Here is a 17,244-nt window from a genome sequence, read left to right on the forward strand (position 1 = left end):
CCTTTTCTAGGGCTTTGAGATGAAGTGTGAGCTCATTTATTTGTTGGTTTTTCCTTTTTTTGAGGAATGACCTCCAGGCGATGAATTTCCCTCTTAAAACTGCTTTCATTGTGTCCCATAGATTCAGATATGTTGTGTCTGTATTTTCATATATCTCTAAGAATTTTTTGATTTCCTCCTTTATGTCTTCTGTAACCCATTGATCATTCAGTAACATATTGTTCATTTTCCATGTGATGTAGGATTTTTCCTTCCTTCTTTTATCATTGATTTCCAGTTTCATTCCATTGTGATCAGATAAAATGCATGGTATTATCGCCACCCCTTTATATTTACTGAGGGTTGCCCTGTGGCATAATATATGGTCTATTTTTGAGAAGGATCCATGTGCTGCTGAGAAAAAAGTATATCCACTTGATGATGGTTGATATATTCTATATATGTCAGTTAAGTCTAGGTTATTGATTGTGATATTGAGTTCTATAGTTTCTTTATTCAACTTTTGTTTGGAGGATCTGTCCAGTGGTGAGAGAGGTGTGTTGAAGTCACCCATAATTATTGTGCTGTGGTCTATTTGATTCTTGAACTTGAGGAGAATTTGTTTTATGAATGTCGCAGCACCATTATTTGGTGCATAAATATTGATAATTGCTATGTCTTGTTGGTGAATGGTTTCTTTTAACAGTATATAATGTCCTTCCTTATCCCTTTTGATTAACTTAGTCTTGAAATCGATTTTATTCGATATGAGCATGGCCACCCCTGCTTGCTTATGAGGACTGTGTTCGTGGTATATTTTTTCCCAACCTTTCACCTTCAGCCTGTGTATGTCTTTTCCAATCAGATGTGTCTCCTGGAGGCAGCATATTGTTGGATTTGTTTTGTTAATCCATGTTACCAGCCTATGTCGCTTTATTGGAGAGTTTAAGCCATTAACGTTTAGATTTACTATTGATATATGGTTTGTACTTCCAGCCATGTTTGATTATTTATCTTCGTTTTTTTTTTTTTAAATTTAGTTTGTTTCTCCATGATTAAATTTCCCCCCGCCCTCTGTCTTTACAGAGGCACTTCCCACTGATGGTTTTGGTTATTGTTTTTCATTTCTTCCTCGTGTAGTGTTTTGCTCAAGATGCTTTGCAATGCTGGTTTTCTGGCTGCAAATTCTTTTAGCTTTTGTTTATCATGAAAGATTTTCATTTCATTGTCATACCTGAAGCTTAATTTTGCTGGATACAGAATTCTTGGTTGGCATCCATTGTCTTTCAGTGTTTGAAATATATTGTTCCAGGATCTTCTCGCTTTCAGCGTCTGTGATGAAAAATCCGTTGTTAACCTTATTGGTTTACCGCTGAATGTAATCTGCCTCCTTTCTCTTGTAGCTTTTAATATTTTCTCTTTGTTCTGTATATTGGATATCTTCAAAACAATGTGTCTTGGCATTGGTCTACTGGGATTTTGTATGCTCGGTGTCCTGTATGCATCTACAATTTTTACGTCCATTTCCTTTTTTATTTCTGGAAAGTTTTCTATAATTATTTCATTCATCAGGTTGCTCATTCCCTTGGATTGAACCTCTATACCTTCCTCTATCCTGATGACTCATAGGTTTGCTTTTTATGTTATCCCATATCTCTTGGATGTTTTTCTCATGATTTTTTACCAGCCTTTCTGAGTTGGCTAGGCTCTTTTCAAGATGATATATTTTGTCTTCAGTATCTGATGTTCTGGCTTCTACTTGCTCCACTCGGTTAGTGCTACTCTCAATTGAGTTTTTAATTTGGTTTATCGTTTCCTTCATTTCTAGAATTATTGTTTGATTTTTTTTTATAATCTCTATCTCCTGATAAAGATGCTTAACTTCTTCTTTTATCTGTTTATGTAATTCATTTTCAATGTGTTCTTTCACTGTTTGGATTTGCTGTCTCGTATCCTCTTTGAGGTTCCATTCCATCTGTCTAAGGTATTCCTTGAGTTCTTTATATGACCATTTTTCTGCTGACTCTAGGTCCTCCTGAATATTTAGGCTGTCCTTCATTGTTTGTACTCCTTTTCTTCCTTGCTTTTTTATGCTGCTCATGTTACTTCTTGTTCTGTTTGACTGCTGAGTTACTGTTTACTCTTATAAATTTATTTGATGCTTGGGAGGAAAGATATTAGAAGGGAAGGGAAGAAGTCACTAAAGAGAATGAGAGTAGGCAGGTAGAATTCAAGGAAGGGGGAATAAGAAAATTGAAAAGAAATGAAAAGACAAAAGAAACAAAAAAATAGAAAATAAAGAAAGAAATAAAAAAAGTTTTTTACAAAACTAATAATGATAATAAAAAATGAAAATTAAAATTTAAAATAATAATAATAAAATAAAAATTTAAAAACATTAAAAAAAGTTAAAGAACAACAACAAAAAATGAAAATGAAAGAAAAAGAAAAAATAATAAATGCAGTCATAGAGTTCGATTAACTTCTCTTCCAGTAGGTGGAGCTGTGCCCACTGGGCCAAGCTTCTCCTCTCAATAGGTGGGAACCAATCACTGTGCAGCACCTCTTCCTACCAGACTGGGCGGGTCTCCAATCCTGAGTGTCTAGGGCCTTTTCTTGTGTTTCCTCAAGCCTGGCCCTGTTCACCTGTGATGCTCACCACAATACTGGCTACACGCCAGGTCTGCTGCTCCTGGGAGCCCTGTTTTCATGAACACTTGGGCACACTCTCCCTGTTTGCCTCCCTCAGACCCTAAGTTTGTAGAGCTTGGGGCTGAGAACCCCCAGCGAATTTGCTTGCCCTCTGGTAGCCACGCCCCCGGTAGCTGGTGCAAGAGACCTCAGTTGTCAGCACTGGTGGGAGCGGTAGCCGGGAGTTCCATGCCCTGAGTCCCGCACCACTCCTGATTCCCTTGGCCTGGCTATTGTGCTCACAGGAGAGCTGGGATGGGCCCTTAAGGTTTCTCCGCTGTGTGGAGAGAGATGGCTAGGGGATTACACACCTGTCGTGCTGGTTTCAATGAACTTATCTCTTCTGCCCGTGACGTCAGTTCTCTGCCAAGGTGGTATCCCATGCAACCATTCGTTCCCTTTGCCTGGTGACCAATGCAACGGGTGGGTCCTGACTGTCTCTCCCAATCCCCGTTTCAATCCTGTGGCCACTGCCTATGAAGGCTCTGTTGGCTTTTACCTCTGTAAGTTCAGAAGGGCCGACCAGTTATTTCAGCGGGATCGTTAGTGCTGAGTCACGAGAAGCAGGCGAACTGTAGCTTGAATGCAGCCGATCAGGGCTCGGTGTGTGTGTTCTGAGGGGCCCAGACTGTTTGCCCCAGATCCATGTCAGCTCAGCATTGCCTAGTGATCCTGAGCAAAGAGCATTTAGACAATTTATGGCTCCCTATGCCCGCACAGCTGAAGAGGTCAGAGACTTAATCTCTCTGCGCCCGCCACCATGTTGGATCTCCAAAGTTTTTCATTTCGTATATTCCCCACCTGTCACACTAGAAATTTTTTCTTTTTGGGTCTATGCTCAGCTGAACAGTCTCTTTCTCTTCCCTCTCTTTCTCCTCTATTAATGGAAAAGGCAATTCTTTTTTTCCTGTTTTCTTTTCTGAAAACTCCCAGGTAAATTTCCATCCCTCATGCTATCCTAGTAGCAGATACTTTCTGGTGTGACTTAATGTTGTTTCTGCACTTTTAAAGTATCAGCTTGTCTTGATTTTTTAATCAAATTTATATTAAAGTAAAAAAGATATTTCTCTAAGATTCTGCAAATACTTTTTTGTAATGAGAGTGTATATTGAAGAACAAGTTTTCTGTGTGGAACATTTTTGTTATTGTTAATGGTTGTGGGGATGCTGGAGCTCTGGCCTAGTTTTTTTTTTCTTTTATTGTCAGATATAGATTTTAATTTTTACAACTTTTGGGATTTTTTTGAGCTGTTTCCTATCTTCTCTCTAGTTCATTTATAAGAAAGGCTTGTTTGGTTAACCACCGAATGAGCAACATTTGAGGGGCTGAGTGTCAAGTTTTTCTTGTTTATCTTAAATTGTAGGGTAAATAATATCTTTATTTTCATGAAGACTTCCATTGTTAATTCACTCTGTTGCCTTCCATAGTCAAAATGTTCTGGTGCCACATCTCAGAACCTTCCTGGCATGGTTGATCATTAGTTTTAATCATTATTCTGTGCAATGAGACTAGGGTTCTTTCCTGAGAATAATACTGGGAAGGGATGCTAAGAAATAAACAAGCACACACCCAATACTGTGTATAAAGGGAAGTCAATTTAGTGTGAAGCAGGCACTGAAAATCAAATCCTTCTTCAAACGGTAATCTGGCCACAGCCTCCTCAACTTCCTGAACCACAACATCAATGTGGATTTTATCTCTTAAGCTGGGGGTTCTCAATCTCTGCATTACTGCTTCCATTCTGTAGGGTGCTTCTAGGTTTGGAACAATGGTTATTTTTCATTCTAACTTCTACTTTTACACAACTGTGTCTTTTCTGGAATGAAATCTAAATAATGAGACCACATCACCTTTTAAGTTGGACATTGTGGTCAATATCATATCCACAGAGACTTTTCTTTGTGTTAAATTTCTTCTGATTCTAACTAAAGAAGGAGTCAACCATCAAATCAAAGGTCATAAATGTCAGATTATGAGGTGCTTTGGGTAAGAGGTGTCACAAAATTTTTCTTGATGAATTTTCATAGGAAAAAGATGCACAATTCTGATTTTTGTTTAACTATAAGCAACTTAATGGACCTCTGCTCCTCCATTAAAATTGATTATAAGCTCAAATATTTTATGAGAATTTATTAAGAACTTGACAATGCTAATAAAAGTTGACTTCTATCCAAGATGTTACTAAGTTACAAAATCTCCACTGTGCAAATCTACATGGAGAGTGTTGGCTTGCCTAAAATGAATGACAGAACATCCATTTTAAAATGGCTAATCAATGCATCTTAATAGACATCATTTTAAATTGCTGTTATTCTTAATTTCTCATATTAAATGTTCAAATGTGTGAAATTTAACTTCAACATAATCAATGCTTAGTTAATCCCAGAATGCATGGTAATGTACAATTGTTTCAATGGGAGTATATATAATATCTGTATTCTGAAAAGTTTTGAAACCATATGACATATCTTTTAGACTTTAAATATAATTGTCCCACCTATTTTATTTGGTAAGTTTTAATTATTTATTCTGCTTGAAAAAATATTCTATTGAAGGCAATTTTCAGTATCAGAACAATTTGAATAATATAGTCTTAACTTTTATATGAGATTTATGAAAGCACACTATGTAGAATGAATATTTAAAAGTCAGATAATCAAAGTGATGTAATAAGCCTCATGATTTTAAGATTAGAAATGACATTAAAATCTGACCTCTCTGTTGGAGCCAGAAATACCTGAGTCCTGGAGACATCATATGATTGACAGGGTTAGTGATGGAGGAACACGGATACTGCCTGTTGGATGCAAATACTGCACAGCAGGGCCAGAGGTGGTAGAGTACACCTGCTTGCACAACACTCCTCTTTGTTCTCAGCCCTTCTAAATAACCATCATTAGTGCTCATAATTACTGGTTGGTTATAATGTGTATATTTTCTTCTCTCTGAAAGCAAGTAGCATTGTCACCATTTAGAGATAGACTGTCAGAGGCTGGCTTCTGCTGTCAGAGTCTAACCTGAGGCTTGAAAACCAGTGATGTAAGGGAAGGCCCCTTTTAAACCAGTTCTCTGGATCTTCATTTGTATCCCTTCCTCTTTCCCTCTGGATGATCACAGCACCTCCTGCAGGGCCCAGGTATGATAGGGTGAGGGCAGGTCCTGGGGAACCCAAAGTGAAAGATCATATGAGTAAGAGACCAAGCAGGGAAAGAGAGGAAATGTGATTTAGAAGTGAGTTCAACAATAAATTATAATTGAAAGCTTATATATATATATATATATATATATATATATATATATATATATATATATATATATATATATTTCAGAGAAAGACAAAAATATCAACACACTCAGAGCTCTATCTACTATCTACTTGGTTAGCAATACAAACATTTTTGTACTTTTGTTAATGTGTAAAGACTTTTCATCTACCCTTCATTGAATGTTCCCTGTGGTTTATGATTATTGAGTTCATTTAGCAGAAAAAGCATAGAGAGATTGCCTCTCATCATATAGCAACAACTGAAGAGGGGAAGCCAGTGTGCATTTCAGGAAGTGCCAGACAAGAAAACCACATGAGGTCCAAACACTGAGTTAATATTTATTATTTATGTGTGCAGGCAAAACACGAATACATATGTTTCCTCCTTTACTACTTTTGAGCATTTCTTAACTGCTTAGGATTCATCAAAGCTTAGAATTTGCACCAGATTTTGTGGTCACTTGTTTTAATATCTTACATGCACAGAAGTACCCTTGATTTTGCCATGATGTTTCTCAGATTATTTCAATTTTCAGAATGCCATATAAGTACAATTGTTTCAGGCCTTATTTATTTTTTCAATTTATGAAAGTTGCTATGGTTTTTCCCCAGGATTAAAAAAATTCTACCCCCCCCAAAAAAAAACCATAATGATTCACTTTGGAGGGGGGTAAAAACCAGCACAGGAAAGAAATATGGTTTTGACAGTAAGTACTTAAGGAATGGATACATCATTTGGAGTCCTTTATCTTAATGGAGCCATGAAGCAAAGGGTATTATTTGTCTGTCCTCTGAGCTCAGGTTCTCTTCATAATAGATCCCAACAATGTTCATTTTGTCCTCCATTTTCTTTTTTGAGTACTTTAAGATCATTTCAATTTAGAGGCTAGGGTATTATCTGTTTCCATGTTTCTGCTATGTTGGAAATCCTCTTGGGTGATGTTTGCTTGATTGACTGTCCTCATCTTTCATTGTTTAAAAAAATAAAGGATGGCTGATTTTTCTCATGAACACAAGGTCTGACATGGTACAGTGAGGCTGTCTTTATTCTCTATCTGTGGTTGTATCAGAGAGTGGCTGGGGCCAGATCCTCTCAAAGTCTCCTTTGCTCCCAAGTCTCATCCTGGACTAAGAAGGATCAGAGTGACTAGAAGCTTGGTGTCTTTTTCTCTCTCTAGTGTCCCTATGTGACCTCTCCACATGGTGAACTCAGAGAAGGGGCTTCTTGCAGGACTGAAAATGGTGAAAGCCCCAAGAAGCTGGCAGAACCTCAGCTTTCTCAAATCAACATCAGATATCACTCAGCATTGCTTCCACACCAGGGCAGTTACACAGGCCACCCAGGGCCCAAGGATGGGACAGAGACCATTTTTCAATGAAAGAGATGCTAAATATAGGGATGGTGTTTGAAACCATCAGAGTCAGACTTCCAGCCACAGAACATGTACATTCTTCCTGCTTGAAAATGTTATTCACCCTACCAAGCCTCCAGAGTCTCACTGTCATCTGAGTTCTGGATGCAGATGAGGTTTCTTGGTAAGGTTCTTCCTCATTTGAAGACCTGGGGACAAAAGGGACTGGCTCCTTGTCCCTCCCTTGCTCACTTACAACCATGGGGCAGAAATAGGGCAACCACCACATAGTCTCTTACAGGAAAGAGTTGAAGTGGGGAAACCATGACTGTTCTTGTTCTGTGTCACCTCAAAACCCATAAAATGCTTGTGCAGCCCAAGCAGTAGGTCCAGGCCCACTGCCTGGAAATGCTTCTTCATGGTTTCTGGTTTAATTATCTGGAGCTCTGAATAATCCTTCTTTGTCCCATGGTGAATGATGGGTTTTTGACTGAGTAGTTTTCTCAGTCTGATTGCCCTGTGTATCTACCAGAAATTAGTGGCTTAAAACATCACCAGTTTATTGTGTCCAAGGTTCCCAAGTTTAGACACAACATAACTGGGTTTTCTGCTTTGGGCTTCCTTGGGCTGCAGACAAGGTGTTGGTCAGAGTAAAGATCTCAACTCATATCAGGATCATTTTCAAGTCCATTGGCTGCTGGTGTAATTTATTGCTGTGTTCTCCTGCTATCTCTCCACTGCTGGAGGCTGCCTGCAGGTCTTTCTCCATGGAATAAGTATAGATCACAGTCTCCATCTTTTGCCACCACCTAGAAAGCAATTTTAAGAAGCCCACATGATTGCATAAGGTCCACCTGGCCAATCTCCCCACATTAAGGTCAGTTGATTGAGGACCATAATCACATCTTCAAAGGGGCATTACTGTTGAATCACAGAGCTGGAGGTAGGTGCAAGTCCTCTAGGGGCTGAGGATGTGAGAACATCTTAGAATTTTGCCCCTCACATCACACCTAGCAGTCTGAGATCTAAAATCATTGTTCCTTTGTGTATTATTTTTGCTCACTTTAACTCAAACAGTGGTGTTTTTATACAGCAATTACATTAATGTTTCATGGATCTCCCACAAGTTCTAAGTGTATTCCACATAGCCAATGCCCAACCACAAATGTCTCTGAGATAAGATTCTCCCTACTCTGGGTTGCTGAAGGATCATGGTAGGAGGGCTAGGCCCTTTAAACTTCCTAGAGGATCTATTTAAAAAATTTAGTGGTTGATGTACCTTTATTTTATTCATTTATTTATATGTGGTGCTGAGAATTGAACCCAGTGCCTCACATATGTGAGGCAAGTGCTCCACCACTGAGCCACAACCCTAGTCCTAGAGGACCTATTTTTTTTAGAGAGAGAGAGAGAGAGAGAGAGAGAGAGAGAGAGAGAGAGAATTTTTTAAATATTTATTTATTTTTTAGTTTTCGGCGGACACAACATCTTTGTTTGTATGTGGTGCTGAGGATCGAACCCAGGCCACATGCATGCCAGGCAAGCGTGCTACCACTTGAGCCACATCCCCAACCCAAGGACCTATTTTTAACAGGTAGAATATGAGAGGCCCAAACTTTAAATTATCAGTTCTCTTTCTCTGAAAGAATCAGTGAGGCACCCACTTCTGTTTTTCCAAGGTCTCAATGAATGATCTTACAAGCCTACATTGACCTTCAATTTGAGGTTCTTACTTCATTTTGGCTTTGGTTGCCATTTGCATGTACTAAGAATTATTCATAAGTTTGAGCACTTGTTTTCCTATTTGTATCATTTTTATTCCCTAATGCTCTGGGTAGGATTTCAAGGACATTTGTTGAATAGAAGTGGTGAGAGAGGGCATCCCTGTCTTATTCCCATTTTTAGAGGGAATAATTTCAGTTTTCTCCCATTTGAGATGATACTGGCCTTGGGCTTAACAAAAATAGCTTTTATAATGTTGAAGTATTTTCCTACAATAAGTATTTTTCCTAAAATAAGTATGTTTTCTACAATAATTATTTTCCTAGTGTCTTGGATGATATGTTATCAAATGCTAATTCTGCATTTATTGAGATATTATTAGAACCCAACATATCCACCAGAAAAGTTCTAGAACTCATGTATCAATACAGAAATTTATCAGCATATAAAAATAACACCCATAATTCAATTGCATCCCTATACACCAATGATGAATCAACTGAAAGAGAAATTAGGACAACTATCCCATTCATAATAGTTTCAAAAAAGAAAAAAAAAAGAAGAAACTTAGAAATCAATCAAATAAAATGGGTAAAAGACCTCACCAATGAAAACTACAAAACACTAATAAAGTAGTTGAAGAAGACCTTCAAAGATAGAAAGATCTTATATTTTCTTGGATAGGAAAAATTAATAGTATTGTCAAAATGTAGTATTGTCAAAATGACCATACTACAAAAAGCACTATACAGGTTCAATGCCATCCCAATCAAAATTCCAATGATATTCCACAGATGTTAAAAAAAAAGTCATGAAATTCACCTAGAAAAATAAGAGACCCAGAATAGCCAAAGCAATCCTTAGCAACAAGAGTGAAGCTGGTGGCATTACTATTACAGACCTTAAACTATACTACAGAGCAATAGTAACAAAAACAGCATGGTATTGGCACCAAAACAGACTTGTAGACCAATGGTACAGAACAGAGAACACAGAGACTAACCCAAATAATTACAGTAATCTTATATTAATTAGACAAAGGCACCAAAAACCTACATTGGAGAAAAGATAGCTTCTTCAACAAATGGTGCTGGGAAAACTGGAAATCCATATGGAACAAAATGAAATTAAATCACTATCTCTCACCATGCACAGAACTCAACTCAAAGTGCATCAAGAACCTAAGAATTAAACCAGAGACCTTGTGCCTTATGGAAGAAAAACTAGGCCGAAATCTCCATCATGTAGGATTAGGCCCCAACTTCCTTAATAAGAATCCTATAGCACAAGAATTAAAATAAAAAGGATCAATAAATGAGATGGATTCAATGCAAAAATCTTCTCAGCAAAAGAAACAATCAGTGAGGTGATAGAGAGCCTACAAAATGAGTGTGACTCTTTACCACAAACACATCAGATAGAGCACTAATCTATATGGTATATAAAGGACTCTAAAACCTTAACACCAAAAAATCAAATAACCCAATCAATAAGTGAGCCAAGGAACTGAACCGACACTTCTCAGAAGAGGATATATAATCAATCAACAATATATAAAAAATGTTCAACATCTCTTTTTTTTTTATTGGTTGTTCAAAACATTACAAAGCTCTTGACATATCATGTTTCATACATTAGATTCAAGTGGGATATGAACTCCCATTTTTACCCCAAATACATCTCAGCAATTAGAGAACTGCAAATCAAAACTACTCTAAGATACCATCTCACTACAGTCAGAATGGCAGCTATCAAGAATACAAAGAACAATAAGGGTTGAAAAATATGTGTGTGGGGGGGGAAATCCACACTTTTACATTGCCGGTGGGACTCCAAATTGGTGCAGCCAATCTGGCAAGCTGTGTGGAGATTCCTTGGAAAACTTGGAATGGAACAACCATTTGACCCAGCTATCCCACTCCTCAGTCTATACCAAAAGGACTTAAAATCAGCATACTATAGAAACACAGCCACATTAATGTTTATAGCAGCTCAATTCACAATAACTGAACTGTGGAACCAATACAGATGCCCTTGGATAGATGAATGGTTGAAGACACAGTGGTGTATATACACAATGGAATATTACTCAGCATTAAAAGAGAATAAAATTATGGCAATTGCAGTAAATGGATGGAATTGGAGAATATCATGCTAAGCAAAGTAAGCCAATTCTGAAAAAACCAAAGGCCTAATGTGCTCTCTGATAAGTGGATGCTGATCCATGAAGGGGATTGGGGGGTGAGAATGGAGATACTACGATTGGGCAAAGAGGGAGGAAGAGAAAGGAAGAAGAGATGCAGGTAGGAAAGATGGAGGAATGGAAGAACAAAATTGTGCTCAACTTGTGTACAATGAATCAAAAATCTTTCTGCTGTCATGTATAACTGAATAGAATTAATAAAAAAAATCAACTAAAAAACACCACTCTTCTTTATAAATTGCCCAGTCTGTTTTCTTCCATTGTAGCAATAAAAGCCAGAGAAAGACTGAGGGCTCCTGAGGGAAGCAGAGATCAGAAGTTCAGAGTTGAGCACCAGAGCCAGACACACTATCTCCCATGGAGAGCTTGCTTCTCTCCAGCTCCACAGAGAGAACAAACAGGGGCAATTCCTCCTGATGGCTGTTGGAAAGGAGGTCACTGAAAGGAACTACTGCTGGAACACTGTGCTCTGGCTAACAGGTTCTTTGTCTCCCATCTTGGTCCTTTCATTCCTTTGTTATTAATAATCATATCTTACTTTTCAAATCCCAAACCTAGCACAGAATGTTATTGCAATAGAAGCTCTATTTAAGATGTAGTATAAAGAAATCCATGGCCTGACTATCTAGAGCAGTTGAGTAGGATCCAGGCTGTCCTGTCCAGGCTTCAGATACTCCCAGGGGGACCCAGGTAAAGCCAGAGCCCCAGCAAGGAAGGGTATTTTTTGGGAAAAAAAAATTATTTGCTGCCCCTAGATTTCTGGATGGACCAGCTCTATATGCCAGGGCAGTGCCATTCCACTAGACACAGAGTACATACTACATGCTGCCTGTAACCACAGGATGCAATTGGAAAGACAGGACAGAGAAGAGATCATCAGCACTCCACAGGCTTTACTAAGTTAGCAGGTAAAGCAGACAGCCTGATATTTCAGAAATTAGGAGGAAAGCAATGTTTCCTGTATACATCTGTTTTAAATTTATAGCTTAAAAGCTATGCTTTGAGTGTAAGTAAATAAATAAGATTAGGACTTATTTATAAGAAAAAATTAGAAGTCCCAGTCTCATACATAAGTCTGGGTCATATAAGTCATAATCTTATAAATAAGTCTATATTACAGAAAGAACATCTCATTATACAAATCACAAAAGTACATTAGGTTTACAAGGCATGCATGTGGAAAAGGAGTCTCTGATCTTCAGTATCATTCTCCTCAGCCCAGTAGTAATGAGGCCTTTCCCTGGTAATTAGTGATAACTTGATTTGGGAACCTGCATTCACATTCTTGCCTTCAGTGTGGTTTAGATTAATAGTATCCAATACATTTCAATATATATATATATTAAAATATATATATAATATATATATATATATATATATATATATATATACATATATATATATATATATATATATATATAATATATATATAATAAAGCATCAGTTTTGTGGTTAGGGCTGGGGCTCAGTGGTAGGGTGCTCACCTGGCACATGAGAGGCATTAGCTAAGAAGTCAGGAAGATGTTAAATAGGGGTTTTAGGAGAGGATATCATTGATTGTTCATGATCTTAGTGGGAAAGTTTCAAGTTTATTTTCATTAAGAATGAGGTAGGGGTGATATGGCCACCCTAACACTAACACAGGTGGCAGGAGAAGACCATGAGCTGGGGCAAGTCGCCAATGCTGAGGGAGAACTCACCCAAGCCCAAGGGCAGAAAGTTGAGGGAAGGAGCCAAGGCTCAGTTGGGGTGACTGGGCCACTGGTGGGGAGTCAATGGTGCAAGCCTAGGCTAGGACTCTGCCGTTCCAGGCACAACACAATGGTTGGCAAAGCCCCACCCTTCACGGAATTCTGAATGCTTGGGTCATAATTGACTCCTTGGTGCTCCAGGAGTTCATAGCAGAGGTGGATAGAGACTGAGGTGGTTTTCAGAGAGGGTATGATGGTTCACTGAAATTGTGGCAGTGTTGTCCTTGTTTAGAGTCCTAGGCTCTGGTTGGGCCATTCCTTGGGTCAGGTGGAGGGCAGCTTAGCTTCCCTCACCAGCCATATCTCCAATGTCACCAAGGATGAGGTTCTGGACAATTTTGAGGATGTAGAAGCAGGTTTACCTAATTATTGGAGAAAGAACCTTGAAGGTACCAAATGGATGATCAGATATGATAATGAAAGACTTTAAAACTATTGTACTGAGCTGGAAGGAAGGTATGCAGCATCAGAGCTACAGATCCCACATCAATCTGCAAATTACTGAAATGAACTGCAAGAGAAAGAAGTAGAAATCAGGCAACTAAAAGCAAGACAGTTTGTACTACAAGATGAGTTGTCCACGCTGCAGTCAGTAGATTCAGGAGCTGTACCAGCAACCACTGTCCCATCTTCATTCGGTAATGAGATCATTTTTCAGCTTTTCCCAGTGATGACATGGACTTCAGTGACATCATTTCATCACAGCAAGAAATCAGTAGACTATCAATTGAAGTTTCAAGACTTGAATCTCAAGTTGGCCATTGGAGGGATATAGCTCAGGCAAAGGGAACACATAATTCTGATCTGCAAACTACAAAAAAAAGTGAAATCTGCAAACTACAAAATATGTGAACAAAACCAAAGTCAAGACCTTGATCATCATCAAGAGGAAATGTCAGTTTTGCAGAATTCACATCAACAGAAACTGGCAGAGATAAGTCGCTGGTATCGAGAGGAATTAAATGACTATGAAGAAGGGATTGAAAAACTTGAAAATCAGAACAAGGTGACTCAGGAGTTACAGTAACTGATGAGTCTAAAATCAGTGAGATGGAAAAATCTATTAAGGTTCTACAAACTTAAAAATTAGAGTCTTCAACAAAGATGGGAGAACTTGAGAATCAAATAAAAAACATAAATAAAAAATTATCTTTGTCAGAAAATGACAGACACCTTGAAGTGGGAAAGAGAGCAGCTCAGTGTGGAAATGTGACAAATAATTGAACAGTGTGAAAACTTGAAACTGGAATGTAGTCAATTGCAGCCTTCTGTGATGGAGAAGAAAGATGAGGAAATTAAGAATTTGCAGAAAATCATTGAATAAATAAAAGCCCAATTTCAGGAAGACATACACAATACTCCAGCAGACAATTCTGATAGTTTTCAAGAAACAAAAGTTAAAAGCCTTCCTATAGAAAATGGAAGTGAAGAACACAACCTGTATAACTATGAAACTGAAAAATAAGTGAAAGGAATCCAAGAACCATAACTTGAGTTTCAACTTCTAAATGAAAAGAATATATCTTTAACCAAACAGATTGATCAGGTGTCCAAAGATGAAGTTGGTAAACTCACTCAAGTTATCCAGCAGAAATACATGGAGAAATAAGCTCTTCAGGCTAAAATTTATTCAGGAAAACTTGATATGATTACACACCAGCTCTTGTCTGCATAATCACTTACCTCCCAGTCAGCAAAGGTCGAAGAGCTGAGACAATCACTGCAGGAAAAAGATACCACCATTAGGATACTCAAGGAAAATAATCACAGGTTGTCTGATGCAACTGCTGCTACCTCTAAGAGAGAAAAGAAAGAACATGAACAAACAGATTCTGAAATTGAACAGCTCACGGAAAAACAAGATCTTTACAAAATTTACTGAAAGAAAAAAAGAAAAATACCTCTTAATCCAAGCCAAAAGTGATCAGTTACTTTCTTAAATGCAAAGTTCACTAACAAAGTGGATAAAAATGAATTGTTGAGGCAAGCAATAACTAACCTCAAGGAGAGAATATTAATTTTAGAAATAGACATTTCTCAACTAAAAGGGTAAACTGAAAAATATAATAGAAATATCCAAAGAAAAGGTAGTGGAGAATCAAGCATTACAAGAGATGAACATGAACTTCTCTGTGATGCTGCAAGAACAAGAGTTGTAGTACCATTCGATGAAGGGGAAAGCTCTTTCCTTTGAGCAGCTGTTACAAGAAAAAGAACAGGCAAGGCTGGGAAATTAAATTGGCTTTTAAATGCACTTGAATCCATGCAGAAGAAGACCATTCTTTATCAGCAGGAGACAGACCAACTCACCTTGTCCCTAAAGAACAAACAGATGGAAAAGAGTACCCTCCAGAAAGAGGTGCAACATGTACATGACAAAGAATTACACTTAAATCAGGAGGTACAAAGACTGGGGAGCCATCTTTTAGAATCAGAAGATTCTTACACCCGGGAAACTTGGGCTGTGGAGAAGAGAGAGATGAACCTGAGAAAGAAAGTCACAGTATTGGAGGAAAAGCTAGTTTCCTCTTCTAATGCATGGCATCAAGGCACTGTGCAGATAGAGTCCCTGCAGAAATAGGTGTGTTTACTCTCCCAAGAGAGGGATGAGAATGCACTGCAGCTTTTTCTCTACCAGGAACAAGTAAAGCAGTATGCCATGTCATTAACTAACCTGCAAATGGTTCTAGAGAGTTTCCAACAAAGAAGAAAAAGCTATGTATTGGGCTGAATTAGAAAAGGAAAGACAATACATAATCAAATGGAATGAAAAGGCAGAAAATCTAGAGAGGTATTATTATTACAGGAACATTTGGATGAAGCCAACGATGTGTTGGATTCAGCAACCAGACTTAAAAAATAGTTACATCTAAAGGAAGAACAGATTGAAGGACTTAAAAAGCACAATGAGGTCCAACAAGAAATGTTGAATGATAAGAAATTGATGAACTTGAAAAGGGCACAGAAAGAAAAGTGGACAAAGCCCTAATGAGAAACCTATTCATTGGGCATTTCCATACAGCAAAAAGTAAGTGTCATGAAGAATTACATTTATTAGGAAGCATCCTGGACATTCAAAAGGAGAAAATGGAGCAGTTGTTGAATGGAGATAATGGTGGCATTACTATGTGGATGACAGTTGGCTTGGAGGAAGATCAAAAAAATGTCCCCAGCACATCTTTCAGACCAAATGAGCAATCTCTGCTTAATAGTTCTTTTTTCAGAACTTTTTGTTAAGTTTCTGGAAAGAGAATCTCCTTCATGTGTTCCACCACCAAAACTTTCTGCTCGTGCCATGAAACGTCTAGACTCCAGAGGAAGGATAAAGGAAAGTGAGAATGTACCAAGAAGTTTGAAAGATGCGGCAGAATTCAGAACTGGCAAAAGAGTGGCTGTGAATCTGTTCTTGGCACCGCATTTGGTGGCTGAGCCACTGCTTAGGCTAGCTTGACTTGGACCTGGTGGACCTGGCTGCTGGGAGCCATTAGCCAAGTAGGTATGACAATTTCCTTGCCAGCGTACCCCATGTTGCAGTGACATTGAATGTAGTTGACCTTGCTCAAGGACCAGGGCGGATTAGGGTGTTCCCGGTTTAGGATAATCAGGTTTAGGGCGTTCCAGGTTTAAGATTATTCCTGCTAGGAATAGGGCGTATCCTGCTGCCTGAGTTCCCCTTGAGTTCTCACGGGATTCAGACAGTATTTTTTGGGAGATAGAAGCCCAGTGGAGGTGGATTTGGGCAGAGAACGTGGATTTAGGCAGAGAACACGGATTTCCCCAGAACGTGATTGTAGACGGCTGGTGTGAGTTTGAGAATAAAGAGTTGCTGTTTGAATCTACAAGCTGTGTGGTGGCTCATGATTGTGTGCCCAGCCAGACTGCAGCACCTGGGAATCTCCATTTGAATCTCATAGAAGACTTCATGCCCACCTTTACAACATTGCCAGTGTTCCCTGACAACAGCACCAGGGTTTTACAAAAGGACCTTTTAAAGCAATAGGTGATTCTCAAGCCAGAGATGATTTACCAGTTTAAAGAAGCCATAAAAAATTTGAACATTTTACAGAGAGGCGTTTTCAAAAAGAAGTCATGTATTTGCAGAGAAAAAGAAAAAGAAAAAAAGTTGATATATAGAGCTACCAGGTGTTTTGACTGCCCCCGCCTTTTGTGTGTGTGTGTGTGTGTGTGTGTTTTGCTGTAGCACTTTTTAAAATTTTATTTGTGTTGGTTTGCTGTAGCTTTTTTATATAAAATTTTGTTCCTGTGCTATAAGGTATTCAA

At 38.4% G+C, this 17,244-nt stretch overlaps 1 pseudogene; it reads left to right on the plus strand.

The window, feature by feature from the left end:
* The window catches only part of LOC124080434 (thyroid receptor-interacting protein 11-like), a 64,754-nt pseudogene extending 47,791 nt beyond the window's left edge, over positions 1 to 16,963 (plus strand).
* The last annotated feature ends 281 nt before the right edge of the window (positions 16,964 to 17,244 follow it).

Source organism: Marmota monax, unplaced genomic scaffold, assembly GCF_021218885.2.
Source record: "Marmota monax isolate L192 unplaced genomic scaffold, Marmota_monax_Labrador192_F-V1.1 WCK01_AAM20220418_F8-fsc00387, whole genome shotgun sequence".
NCBI classification, from domain to species: domain Eukaryota; kingdom Metazoa; phylum Chordata; class Mammalia; order Rodentia; family Sciuridae; genus Marmota; species Marmota monax.